This window comes from Bos indicus, chromosome 2 (genome assembly GCF_029378745.1).
Source record: "Bos indicus isolate NIAB-ARS_2022 breed Sahiwal x Tharparkar chromosome 2, NIAB-ARS_B.indTharparkar_mat_pri_1.0, whole genome shotgun sequence".
NCBI lineage: Eukaryota > Metazoa > Chordata > Mammalia > Artiodactyla > Bovidae > Bos > Bos indicus.
Window position 1 is genome coordinate 6,795,848 of NC_091761.1, and position 15,283 is coordinate 6,811,130.

A 15,283-nucleotide genomic window follows, 5' to 3' on the forward strand; every position below is an offset into this window, starting at 1 on the left:
TAGAATTATATAGCAGAAATGAAATAATTCTTGGAGTTAATCATCATTGTTTAATAAATTTTTTTATTTAAATAAAGCTTCGATAATTTTAAATGCTAAGCATTTGCATTAAAGTATTCATATAATTTTAAAAATTATACAGGATACCTTTGCTTAAAAAAAAGTGATGCAGCATTAGAACATGTAAGGCATAAGCTAAGGGGGTTACAAGGAGAAATAGATGAATCCATTATCATAATTGGAGATTTCAGTGTCCCTCTATCAGAATGGACAGACCCAGAAGGCAAAAAAGCAGTAAGGACATAGTCGACCTCAATCAGTTGAACCATAGTTGAACCATCAATCAACTGGATATAATAACATCTACAGACCACTTCATCCAACAATAGTGAAATATACAAGGACTTCCCTGATGGTCCAGCGGTAAGACTGTGCTCCCAATGCAGGGATCCTGGGCCTGGTCAAGGAACTAGATCCCACATGCCACAACTAAAGATCCTGCATGTGGCAGTTAAGACCCAGCACAGCCAAAACAAACAAACAGCAACAACAACAAAAAAACCCCACAAAAAACAAAATTAAAAAAAACCCATAAAATATGCATTCTTCTCAATCTCACAGGGAACATTCACCAAGACCACATTCTGGAATACACCTTAACAAATTTAAGAGAATAGAAATAATGAAATGTCTGCTCTTTGACTATGGTGGAGTCTACTAGAAATCAAGAGAAAAAAAAGGTAATTGAAAATTTCCAAAATATGCTATGATTAGGCTCCATTTCTAAATAACACATTAGTCAAAGAAGATATCTCACAAGAATTTAAAAAACACTTTCAACTGAATAAAAATTAAAATGCAACTTATTAAAATATGTGAGATACAGTGAAAGCAGTGCTTAGAGGAAAATTTATAGTATTGAATGCACATATTAGAAAAGAATAAATTTCTATAATCAATAATCTAAGTTTCTACCTCAGAAAACCAGAAAAAGAAGAGTGAATTAAATTAGTAAGCAGAAGAAAAGAAATAATAAAAATTAGAGCAGGCATCAATGAAATTAAAAGAAGTTACTATGGAAAACTGGAGGTTTCTCAAAATATTAAAAATACAACTACCATATGATCTAGCAATTCCACTTCTGGATATTTATCTGAAGAAAACAAAAACACTAATTTGGAAAGACATATGCATGCCTCTGTTCATTGCAGCATTATTTACAATAGCCAAGATATGGAAGCAACTTAAGTACCAGTTAATAGCATATATATATATAATTTATATAAATTATATATTTTATATAATATAAATACATTTATATATTTTATATAAATAATATATCAAAATATTATATATATATATATATATATATATATATATATATATATATATATATATATAATGTTGCTCAGCCATAAAAAAGAATAAAATCTTAACATTTGCAACAAAATGGATGGGCCCCAAGGGGTATTATACTAAGTGAAATAAGTCAGACAGATGAAGACAAATACTGTATGATTTCACTTACATGTGGAATCTAAAAAACAAACATGGCAAAACAGAAAGAATCATACATACAGAGAACAAATGGGTGGTTGCTCGAGGAAAAAGGAGCGGGGAAATGGGAGAAATAGGTGAGGGAGATTAAGAGGCACAAACTTCCAGTTAGCAGATAAATGAGTCTTAGGTATGAAATGTACACTGTGGGGAATATAGTCAATAAAATGTCATATCTGTAGGAGATGACAGATATTTACTAAACCTATTGTGATAATCATTTCATGATGTATGAAAGTAGAATCATTATGCAGTACACCTTAAATTTATACAGTGCTGGATGTCAATTATAGCTCCAAAAGAACCAAAAACAGAGCAAAAATAAATGAAATTAAAAACAGGAGATCAATAGAGAAAATCAGTAAAACCAAAAGCTGTTTCTTTGAAAATATGAATAAAATTGATAAGCGTCTAGCCAGGCTAAGAAAAAGAGCACACAAATTACTAACATTAGAAATGAAAGGAGAGACATCCCATGATCATTAAAGGGATAATCAAGCAATACTATATAACTCTATGCCCTTAAATTTGATAACCCAGATGAAGTGGACCAATTTTTTGACAGACATATTCTGCTAAAACTCACACAAATAATACAAAATCTGAATAGACCTATATCTATTAAAGAAAGTGAATAATTAATAACCTTCCAAAATGGAAAGCACCAAGCTCAAATGAGTCAACTGGTGAATTCTACCAAACATTAAGGAAGAAATTATACTAGTTGTTTACAATTTTTTTCAAAGGACAGAAATAGTGGGGATATGAAGAAATACTTCCTAACTCATTCTATGAGGTCAGCATTACCCCAATACCAAATCAGACAAGACATTATAGGAAAAGAAATCTATGGACTGATGTCTGTCATGAACATGGATGTACAAATCCTAAAAAAAAAAATAAAAAAAGAAATGAGCAAATCAAATTCAATAACATACACTTGTGCCATAATATCCACAAGGGATTTGTTCCAGGATCCACTGCAGATACCAAAACCTATGGATCTTCAAGTCCCTTGTATAAAATTCTGTAGCATCTGCAGATAACCTGCATGTATCTTTTTGTATATTTTAAATCATCTCTAGATTACTTATAATACCTAATACAATGTAAATGCCATATAGATAGTTGTAAATACAGCTTAAATGCTAAGTAAAGAGTTGCTGATGCCCAGAAAATTCAAGTTTTGCTTTTTGGAACTTTCTGTACTTTTTTCTAATATTTTTGGTGCCAGGGTTGTTTGAATCTGTAGATATGAAACCCATGGATATGGAGTACCAACTATATAAATGTACTATACACCACCACCAAGTGGAATTTGTCTCACATATGCAAGACTGGTTCAACATTTAAATATTGACTAATATTACTCTGTCACTAAAAGAGAACAATCTAATGATCATATCAATAGATGGAAAAGCTTTTGACAAAATCCAATACTCATTCATGATAAAAACACTCAGTAAACTATGAATAGGGGGACCTTCCCCAACTTGATAAAGAATATCTACAAAAACAACCAAACCAATAAACACAAAATACAGCTAACAGCATACTTAATGCTGAGAAAATGGATGCTTTCTCACTAAGATTAGATATAAGGTAAGGCTTATATCTGACCACTCCTTTTCAGCATCATAAAGCACTGTTATTCAAATTATAAAAGAATTCCTAAAACTCAACAGTAAGAAGATAGTTTGATTGAAAAATGAGTGAAAGACCTTAATAGACACCTCACAAAGAAGAAATACTGATGGCGAATATGCATGTGAAAAGAGGCTTCACACCATAAGTCATCAGGGAAATGCAAATTAAAACAACAGTGTGATACCTCTGCACTCCTATTAGAATAGCCAAAATCCAGAACACTGACAACTTTAAGTGTTGCCTAGGATGTGGAACTTACTGGTGGGAATGCAAAACTACTTTGGAAGTCAGTTTGGTAGTTTCTTAGAAAACAAAACATTCTTTTACAATATAATCCAGCAAACACACTCCTTGGTATTTACCCACAAGAATTGAAAACTCACACAAAAACCTGCACATAGATGTTTACAGTAGCCTTACTCATAATTGCCAGATCTGGAAGCAACCAAGATGCCTTCAGAAGGTGGATGGTAAATAACCTGTGTGATAGCAAGACAAGAGCATATTATTCAGTGCTATAAAGGAATGAGCTATCAAGCTATTAAAATACACAGGGGAAAGTTAAATGCATATTACTAAGTGGAAGAAGGTAATCGGCAAAGGCTGTTTAATGTGATTCCATCTATGACACAAAACTATGTAGACAGTGAGAAGATAGGCGGTTGCCAGGAATTGTCAGGAGAGGAATTAAAAATAAAGTGATGTCATCTTAGATTATCGTGTACTCTACTATCCCACTTACTGCTGCCACTTTCCAGTGTTTGACTTATGCCATATGGTAACGTTAGGACTTCAGTGAATTCTTCCACGGTTTCTTAAACTGGTCTAGTTTAAGAATTTTTAACATTTTCATGTCATCAGAACTTGGATGAGATATACTGTAACTATTGCATTAATTAACATTATGATATTATAAACATTATTGATTACTTACATAGAATTACATAGAATTCACTTTGTGAAAAGGATTCAGGTTTTGTGATCAAAGATCTGAATCAGAATTTGATTTCTATTTTTCATTCATCACTTTGGGCAAGAAACTTCACTTCTTCTGGACTATACTCTTCTGACTGATTTTTATGGAGATGAATGAGCTGTTTTACGGGCATTGCATTTTGTGAACTGCAGAGGGGTCCAGATAGATAAGTTTCTATTAATAGTACAGGTCTTCAGGCGCTCTGTGTGCAGTGACAGTGAGGCAGCAATTTTCATGTGGTTGATCTGAGGTAAAATATCTGGTTAGAATCTTTTCTTGCTATGTGACAGTTAGCCTGCCTGTATGTGATATTGATGTGTCTGCTCTGAAACTGTAAGCACTAGTTTCTAGTCCCATTGGCCTGTAATAACTTGACTGCATGCACCATTGCAAATTAGGAATAATATCTTACCTTTTCACAAAGTATAAACTCAAAAGTTTATTGAACAAAATTAATTTTTTGAACATCAGAAATTTCTAGGCACTCCTTGGGTTAGAACATGGTGAATGTTTACAGGAAGATAAAGGTTTCCTGGCTTTCATGGTACCCTGCAAAAAAGTCCAAGCCTCCTGGCACTTTTCCTAGACCATGAGAATTAGATCTGGATCCACCTGTCTGGGTAATTGATCTGAAGTGATAATACAATTTCTCTTATGTCCCTGAGAGAGCTGAATTGTTACAACACAGACTTGGTCCCTAGGTTGAGCCCCAGGGTGCTGGCATGACCACTGGCAGTGCTAGCTCTGGTTTCCCATCCAGACCTTGGAGACGTCTCTAGCTCATAAATGGGGTTATGTGGCTCCTAGAGTTATTTTAGTCACATAAGGAGCAAGGACTCAGATATATTTCTAAGGAGACTATTTCAGGAAGGGAGGGGGACAGGTACTACCCTTCCTTTTTATAAGCAAAAGAGAAAAACCACTGTTCGTCATCACTCCCTTACAGAGGGTCCAGCTACTTGTGTGAGACACTTGACCTGGCTCTTACTGTAATACCCTAGGTGGGGGGTCAGTGTATTTCTTGTATGAACACTGATCCAGAATACCTCATGTTCATATTCAGGATAAAATTGATAAATATTGAAAACCTCAATGGTTTTGCCGTAGTTATTAACTGATCTGCTGAGTTTCTAACCAAGCTCACTGATGATAAAGATACCCCTGGACTGTAGACGTCTCTTCATTCCGCCTTTTAAAACATGCTTCCCGGGTGGCACTAGTGGTAAACAACCCGCCTGCCAGTGTAGCAGATATAAGAGACCTGGGTTCGATCCCTGGGTTGGGAAGATCCCCTGAAGGAGGGTGTGGCAACCCACTCCAGTATTATTACCTGGAGAATTCCATGGACAGAGGAGCCTGGAGGGCTACCATCCATGGGGTTGCAAAGAGCTGGACAAGACTGAAGTGACTTAGCACACACAAACACACACATGCACACATGGCTAGTAACTTTATTTAGGGAGAAACTTAAGGGTATGGGGCAGGGCGTAAGTAGAAGCTTACAGTGAGTGAGAAGTGAAAGGGTGGAGGACTAAAGGCCAGCCAGGACTTGGGGGAAGGGGTAGAAGACCCTACTCTCTCAGGGCACACTGTGACAGATTGAAGGGGACACAGAAACCAGAGGTCAGAGGTCCTGGAGGTGAAGGCTCTTTGGTAACTTATCTGCTGAAGTTCTAGGAGTCCTGCCCCTGGATGGGAGTGGGGTGTTCCAGAGATTGAGAGGAAGGTGGGTGTGTGTCCCGTCAGGTCCAGGGAGGCTCCTCCCCCAGTAGCAGCTGGTCCTCTCAGAGAGACTGTTTTATCAGGACAGAAAGCTGCCTTTCATGGTAGGTCCTCAGCTACAGCTCTACCACCAAGGGGAGGATGTGAGCAGGAGCTCCAACTTCCAGGGGGTGGAGGGGGGATGAAGATGTAGAAACCTCAGAGTATCACTTCTGGCTCCAACATCCAAAGATGGGAACACCGGCAGCAGAGCCCAGAGTGGGAGTCAGAGTCAACCTCAAAGCCGACAAGCATCACTATCTCTCTGATGACTCCAGTTTAATAAGAGAGGAAGTCTCCATTGTTCAGAGAGTCTTCAGTCTTCTATTGTCCTCAGAGATAATTCTTGGCGGGATGTTCAGAGGCTCCTGAAAAGTTAGAGGAAGGGGCAGAGCAAGGCACTATGTAAGGGCTGGAGCTCTTACACAGCAGCCTCCCACCTTCATTCAGCAAAGGGCCAAGGCTGGGATGGCCCAGCCCACATGCTTGTCAATGTTGGGGATGATGTGGGCTCTCCAGCAGGTGGGGATTAGGGCCAGGATTGGGATGAAAAAGATAATCCCAGAGGCGAGGACCAGGAGGACCGTGGACTGCCTGTCTTCTACGAAGGTGTTATACCTGGCCCTGCTATACCTGGCAGACAAGCAGGCTCAGCAGAGCCACAAGGAAGATGGTGATGCAAAGGGGTGCGGGCAGCCTTGCACTGCCTCTGACTCCTGCTCTGTACACAGAGGACATCAATAGCCTCTCCCATACAAGCTGGGTTGGCGATGATTCTGTTTCTGAGGCAGGTGGGCACCTTCCACAGGGGCAGCATCCAAGCATTGTACCCAGGTGAGCAACATTAGGACAATTGATGCCCTGGATTTGCCAGTCCATCGAGCCTATGGTGAGTTTGGGAAGAGGTACAAAGGAGACCAAAGAGCCTCCAGTGGTACGGGCAGAAGTGGGGATTGCTAGACCACTGCACAGCCATGGAGGAGGACTAGAGGCCCCAGCTGTGACCCAGCTTCACAAGACGGAATACACCTCATACAGGAGGTGCTAAGTTTGCAGGAGGCCCCAGCGTTGTAGTGAGGAAACCCACCTGCTGGCTTTGGGGACCACAGTAGTTCTTAAGAGAGCAGGTCCTGGAGCCAAATGGAGCTTAATATCCACTCTGCCACTTACTAGTACTATGGACTTGGGAAAGTCACCTCACTTTCCTGGATTATAGTATCCCACTAAGATCCTTAGTGTTCTACTCTGAAAATTAGAGATAAAAAGACTGCATTTTAACATGTAACTAACATGCTAAGGCATGGGCTAAATGGCACGTGGTGAGCCCTAAAAAAATGCTAGGTATTCCCATGATTATACCTCTGAAGTCCCTAAGACAGAGAGGTGGAATTCTCGATGTGATTCAGTGCTTTATGTTTGACCCTCCCTGTGCCATTCTGCACCCTGCACCCTCCCAACTCCATCACCATGCAGGTGCACATGTCCAGACTAGAGCACTGGGAGGGCAGAACCTGGAGTGCGTCTCTGTGGCCTGTACAGAGGTGTATTTGTTGAATTGTGATGCCTTTTAATTGTATAGAGAATTCTGCACACCATTTGTCTGTTAGTATATTCAACAATGAATTATTGCTATCAACGCATGGGTGCTTAGGCCCTCAGTTGTGTCTGACTCTTGGTGACCCCGTGGACTGCAGCCCTCCAGGCTCCTCTGTCCACGGAGATTCTCCAGGCAAGAATACTGGAGTGGGTTGCTATGCCTCCTCCAGGGGATCTTCCCAACCCAGAGATCAAACCCAGATCTCCCACACTGTGTGCAGATTCTTTACTGATTGAGACACCAGGGAAGCCCAGGAACACTGGAGTGGGTAGCCTATCCCTTCTCCAGGGGATCATCCCAACGCAGGAATCAAACTGGGGTCTCCTGTATTGCAGGCAGATTCTCTACCAGTTGAGCTATCAGGAAAGCCCACCAAGGTATTACCATCTTAATTGCAGAAGATTTTATGTAGCATCCTTGTGATCAGGGACTCTCAGGGCTAGAAGGTATCTCAGTGATGACAGCCTTCTCCTGCCTCACTGATGAGTAAACAGATGCTTATGCAAGTTTAATATTTTGTCACTGCAAATCATTTATTAAAACAAAGCAATGCACAGTGAAAAAAATCCTATTAAACTTTTTTAGTGGGAGTAGGATGTGACAAGGAAGGTATAGGGACGGATGGAGACAGCAGAGCCAGTTGTGACTGAGTTGAGGGTTGAGCTATGCTTTCTTTGCCCTCCAAGAGCTGCTCACAGGGGAGAGTGTATAGCATCCTGAATGGGAAATACAGGTCTATAGTGACGGGCGTATAGATTACTCCTGCTGGAGATCTTCCAAATGATGCAGAGATATTCAGGGTGGCTGAAGTTCCCATTAAAAGTTGGAAGTGTTAAAAGACTGAGGTAAAATGTAAAATAGTGATTTATTGTCCTTGGTTTGAGATATTCCCAATTATTGGACATACCAATAAAGATGCACTTTCTAGTTAGTTTAGCTTCAATAGCCAATCATATCCCCATGATCCTTTATTTAAGGGACATGAACACATCAGTATATTTTGTGGTGTTCATTATTTCCTTTAAGTTGGCTTATATAGTCAACAGGATATTTTCTATCTAGGTTATGAATTGGGGGGATGAGAAGAGTTTTACACAGTTTGGATACACCAAAGGGATAGAGTGGAATGGATTTAGGCATATTCAGTTAGCAGGAGTTCCAAAGATCTTCCAGGTTTCGGGACTAGAGATAAAGCAGAAATGTAGAACGAATTATGTCACATAAGGGGAACCATTTGAGTAGGACAGCTTAGTGCTCCTGCAGGAAAAATGGGAAAGGTCAAGATCTCAGAAGTCAACTTGGAGGATGACATCTGGTCCTAATGCAACAGAATAGGAGAGCAAGATAAATGCGAAGGAGGCCAAAGGAGCAGAGAGTAAGGTGAATAAGCAAAGGTGGTGTTATCAGAGCTGAAGCTAGATAAACTGCTTAAGAGGAAATGGTGGAAAGTCATGGGTTGTAAAACTCCAGGAGAACAGAATGAACTCGTTAATTAACACACTTACCAAGTGAAGAATCTCAGTGGTTCTGGAGACAAACTAAAGATAGCTGAACAGAGCTGCAAAGATTTGGTCCTGCAATAATAGAAACAGCAGAAGTAGAAAATTTATACAATTTTAAACTTTTTTTTGTATTTTCATTTTGAAAGCTTTCAACCTATGAAAAATTTGCAAGAAAAATACATCGAGTATCCACATACTCTTTATTAGATTTATTATACAATGGTTAACATTTTACTAGATTTGCCTCTATCTATCACATACACACCTTTTTTTTTTTTTTTTTTCCTGAACCGCTTACATTATCTGTGAATTTTTGTCTATATCACACTTCATGCCTGAATATTTCATCATCTGTTTCTCAAGAACAAGGGCAGGGCTATGTGACAACAATTCACTTACCACTTTCAGGAAGTGTAACATGGATATAATTCCATGTCTAAAATGTGTATATATTCCAATTTCCCCAGGTGTTCCCAAAATGTCCTTTGTATCTTTTTCTTCAGTTCAGGATCTGACCAAGGGGCAGACGTTGCATTTAGTTTTGTCTGTTTTGAAAGTGAAAGCGTTAGTCACTCAGTCGTATCCAACTCTTTGTTACCCCATGGTAGCCCGCCAGGCTCTTCAGTCCATGGAATTCTCCAGGCGAGAATACTGGAGTGGGTAGCCATTCCCTTCTCCAGGGGATCTTACCCAGGTCTCCCGCACTGCAGGCAGATTCTTTATCGTTTGAGCTACGTCTGCTTTAGTCTCCTTTAATCTGCAGGAGTTGTCTGTCTTCTTTTCTTTCAAGACTGCTACTTTGGGGTCCTGAGTTCAGCTGTTCTGCAGAATCTCTGCCTGTTTTTTCATAATTGGATTTAGGTTAAACTGTTTTTGTAGGAGTACCACATAGGTGGCATGGTAGACAGCAAGCTTCGCAGTAAGTCATGATGCACCACAAAGTCCTATAAGCCTGCTGTGATTCTGCTTGCATCTTGAATATGTTTTGAAAAGAACAAGTGGGACGATTCTTCGGTGAACGAGGGATGTGCTGACAGTTGTGCTACACCTCCGTGACGTAAGTTGGATTCATCTTAAAATCCTACCTTACTCTCTGCTCCATATAGTATTTCAGGAATCAGAGGACTGGCTTCTGTTACTGATTACCAGATCTTTTTATTCTAGAGCTATACTTTGCACTTTTGTTTTCTTAAAGGAATGGATTTGAAAAACAGATACATTTGGCAATGTACATGTCAAGTGTTAACCTCAAGTTAGATGTATTATTGATGTAATTTATCCTCCAAGTGAAACTGAAATCCTTTTGTTGTTCAAGGGGATACATTTTAAGTAGTGTGGCTAAATATACCAACTGGTTTGCTCAGCTTTTATACAAAAATTTGTATTTTTATGAAGAACTTACCATTCAGTTCCCTTCAGTCCAGTTCAGTCGCTCAGTCATGTCCAACTCTTTGCGACCCCATGGACTGCAGCACGCCAGGCCTCCCTGTCTATCACCAACTCCCAGAGTTTACCAAACTCATGTCCATTGAGTAGGTGATACCATCCAACCATCTCATCCTCTGTCCTCTTCGCCTCCTGCCCTCAATCTTTCCCAGCATCAGGGGCTTTTCAAATGAGTCAGCTCTTCGCATCAGGTGGCCAAAGTATTGGAGTTTCAGCTTCAACATCAGTCCTTCCAATGAATATTCAGGACTGATTTCCTTTAGGATGGACTGGTTGGATCTCCTTGCAGTCCAAGGGACTCTCAAGAGTCTCCTCCAGCACCGTAGTTCAAAAGCATCAATTCTTCGGCACTTAGCTTTCTTTTCAGTCCAGCTCTCACATCCATACATGACCACTGGAAAAACCATAGCCTTGACTAGAAGCATCTTTGTTGGCAAAGTAATGTCTCTGCTTTTTAATATGCTGTCTAGGTTGATCATAAATTTTCCTCCAAGGAGCAAGTGTCTTTTAATTTCATGGCTGCAGTCACCATCTGCAGTGATTTTGGAGCCCCAAAATATAAAGTCTGACACTGTTTCCACTGTTTCCCCATCTATTTCCCATGAAATGATGGGACCAGATGCCATGGTCTTGGTTTTCTGAATGTTGAGATTTAAGCCAACCTTTTCACTCTCCTCTTTCACTTTCATCAAGAGGCTCTTTAGTTCCTCTTCACTTTCTGCCATAAGGGTGGTGTCATCTGCATATCTGAAGTTATTGATATTTCTCCTGGCAATCTTGATTCCAGCTTGTGCTTCATCCAGCCCAGCATTTCTCATGATGTACTCTGCATATAAGCTAAATAAACAAAGTGACAATATACAGCCTTGACATACTCCTTTCCCTATTTGGAACCAGTCTGTTGTTCCAAGTCCAGTTCTAACCATTGCTTCCTGACCTGCATACAGGTTTCTCAAGAGGCAGGTCAGGTGGTCTGGTGTTCCCACATCTTTAAGAATTTTCCACAGTTTGTTGTGATCCATACAGTCAAAGGCTTTGGCATAGTCAATAAAGCAGAAATAGATGTTTTTCTGGAACTCTCTTGCTTTTTTAATGATCCAGCAGATGTTGGCAATTTGATCTCTGGTTTCTTTGCCTTTTCTAAAACCAGCTTGAACATCTGGAAGTTCACGGTTCACGTATTGCTGAATGTTAATAACCACATGACATTGTGAGATGACTGAAGCCTCAGAGAGGAGACTAGGGTAGTCCCAAACCTTAACCACACTCACTGTCCTTTGCTTGTTGAGAGTAGTTTTCAACCACACATATTAATACACGACCTTCCTGTTTGCCTGAGAAAGGGGATTGTTTTCAGAATTGGTCACTAGAAAGATCGGGTTACCAGAGAGTTCAGATTAATTGAGATCTTGAAACCTACAACAATTTTTACAGAATGAGGGACAGTCTTAAAAATATCATCTTTATTTATTGTTTTAGTTTTATGTTACCTAATACATTAAGATACTCATTTACTCATTGAGTTCTCAAACTTCCATTTGGAACTGACTTTGCTAGATGCAGGATGACAAATTGGCTATGATACCTGTTGGAACATATGAATATTTGCATGACCTTAGATGCAAGTCTAAAGATTTAAAACAGCTTACAGAAAACATATGATTTAACAACAACAACAGAAATAAGAAAAAAGGAAGCAAGTGCAACTGGGATGAAAGAAAATGCCAACACTGACATTCGTAACATGACACAGTGTAAGCTGTGTGATTATGTTTTAAAAGTTGACAATATCAAGTGTAAGCATGTTCTTACACCAAGTGGGAAGGGGACAGTGAAAATTATAGAACAGTTGGAAGTGATGATTGCTGGGCAAGGTCCCAAGCAGACTAGAAAAAGCAAGATAAAAGCCAGGAGGGTGAGAGTAAAAAACTCAAAGATGTGCTCCTACACAGGATGAAATAGCATCCTTGTTAAAGGTCAATGTGGAAGAGAAATCAAGCTGACCTCCTCCCATCTCAGTGCTAGGGGCTCAGACATCCTGGGAAGTTCTATATTTTAAGACTGGAACATTCCATGTTCTTCTGCTAACTCCACCGCCTGACTAAAATTCATGGACTGGGCTACTTGTGTTGCAAAATATATAGTTCCTCAGTGGTTTCTGGGAGCACTTGGAGCCTGGGAAATAGATTTGATGAAACAGGGCATCTCTGGCTTTTTATTTTCACCTTGACTTTGAATATAAGTAAAAACGATAAGTGTCAGCCTGTCTTCTCTTACCTTCCTTATGGTTTCACTCAACAAATGTGAGCACCTCTTGTGTGTCACATGACCTGCTGCTCCTTCATGCCGTGCATCTTTTTTTTTTTTTTTTTGGCTTTTGTTTACAGTTTCTGGGAAAATTGCTGGGAGCTCTGATTCTAATCTGGTGTCTGGGGTGAGGTCTGCAGGCTTAAGCCAAGGGCATCTTGAAACTAAGCAGGTGCAGTCCTCTCTTATTCAGAAATGGAATCTGTTTGAGCTACTCTTTCCTCTTCTCCCCACCACCAGTGGATGCTGTGATGAAGCAGCCAAGCCCCACATATCTGTATGAGCAGGGCCAATAGAATTCTGGGCATTTGGAAAATTACAACTTGAGGGACAAGAATGGGCCTCAGAGGACCATCTAGGGAAACACAGTTTTCTTATTTTAGAGATTAAAAAAAAAAAATTAAGGCCTCAAATAAACTTAATACGAGAAGAAACCTAGTAGGAGGCCAAGCTGGCATGGGGGTCTTCTGACTCCTAGGGCAGTGGTCTTTCTGGCATGAAACACTGCTCACCAAATGAAGTTGGGCTAAGGGGCTCAAATTTTACAACTGCAGACAGGCATTTTTGACGGAACAAGAAGTTTATATTTATTTTCCTATGTTAGCTAGAATATAAGATCAATATTTGCATTTAAAGTGCTTATTTTCAGAGCACGTACATTCATCCTTCCGTTAAAGCAGGCGACCACTGAGTGAAAGGATTATCAAAACTCAGCCCAACAATGGGAGGAACTGGTGTGCCTTCATGTCTGGCTGTTTCATTTTGTGAACTAAGCGCTCTGATCTCCAAAGAAGTTTCCAAGCCAGAGGTATGTCATGCTTACATGTTTACATAACAGGTACCACACATTAGTATTTGTAAGACCAGATCCTTGGTGTTTTGGGGCGTGAGGTGGCGGTGGAGGCTATAAGACACCAGTCTGACATCTTAGTTCTGTGGTCAGAGTATTGCAGCTAGAAGAGGTCATTTTGCCTAATTATGAAATTTAGATGAATGAACTGTAACTCAGAGGTTAAGTGGTTTTGCTCATGGTTTTAGAAAAGCAGAAGCAATTTACACAATTTAATCACTGACTGCATCTGCATCCCTCTGCAGGCTTGTGTTGTATTCACACTCCCCACTGCGTGGTATACTATCAAATCCCAGCTCCATTTCCATTTCTCTTTAATCCCAGTGATAAGGAATCTTCCTGGGATCACATAGCCTTCCTGGGGCTTACCTTTTACCATTTCATTTAGGCCTGCATGGTGACACAGAATCTTGACTTTGGTGTGTAGGATAATCTTGCCATTTTCATGGCTATCAAGCAGCACCCAAGCTGACAGAGAAAGCACAGTTTCCTGTAGTTCAGATAAAGTAGCCTCACAGAAAAATCAGTGCCATGTACAAGACTTCAGTTAAACATAACCATTTGGTTAAAAGCAATTAATACGTTTCTTTTAAAGGCTCCATTATTGTCATACTGCAAGACCTGAAATTATTTAAGACACATTATACATATTACATTCTATAATTTCTATACTGAGTGCTAGTCTGTGAAAAGGGAACAAAAATAAAGAGGAATTGCTTCAGCATAGGAACAGTGAACCTTACCTAATTAATATGCAGCTATTTAATTAGCCTAGATTTTTCATTAAAATTTGGCATATAATCAAGTGCATAAGGGGGCTTCCTTGGTGGCTCAGACAGTAAAGAATCTGCCTACAATGCAGGAGATCCAGCTTTGATCCATGGGTCAGGAAGATCACCTGGAGAAGGGAATGGCAACTCACTTCAGCATTCTTGCCTGAAGAATTCCATGGACAGAGAAGCCTGGTTAACTACAGTCCATGGGGTCACATTTGGAGAAGGCAATGGCAACCCACTCCAGTACTCTCGCCTGGAAAATCCCATGGGCGGAGGAGCCTGGTGGGCTGCAGTCCATGGGGTTGCACAGAGTCGGACACAACTGAAGCGACTTAGCAGCAGCAGCAGCAGCAATGACTAATACATGACCTCCCCCATGACTCAATTGCATAATCTCATACAATATCCAATTATACTTTTCCTATATTTAGAACATAATAGTACTAGCCAGACACATGAATAGGGAGGGCACACTTCATCTTACAATGGGGGAGGGGAGCTGAAGCTCAGACAGATTAAAGGACTACAGCCTGGTCTCAGAGCCAGAGAGTTCTTGTTTGCAGCTGGGACTGGCCCTCAGTTCAGTTCAGTTCAGTCGCTCAGTCGTGTCCAACTCTTTGCGACCCCATGAATCGCAGCACGCCAGGCCTCCCTGTCCATCACCAACTCCCGGAGTTCACCCAGACTCACATCCATCGAGTCAAGACTGGCCCTAAACCTGAGCTATTCATCCAAAAAAATTTTAATCACAACTCCTTCCCCATTATAGATACGTTTATAATGCTAATTAGTTGCTTAAAGTGTCTGGGAGACAATGGATTTTCTATACAGAGCATAAGATTTGGTATTTGACGGATGAGGGGC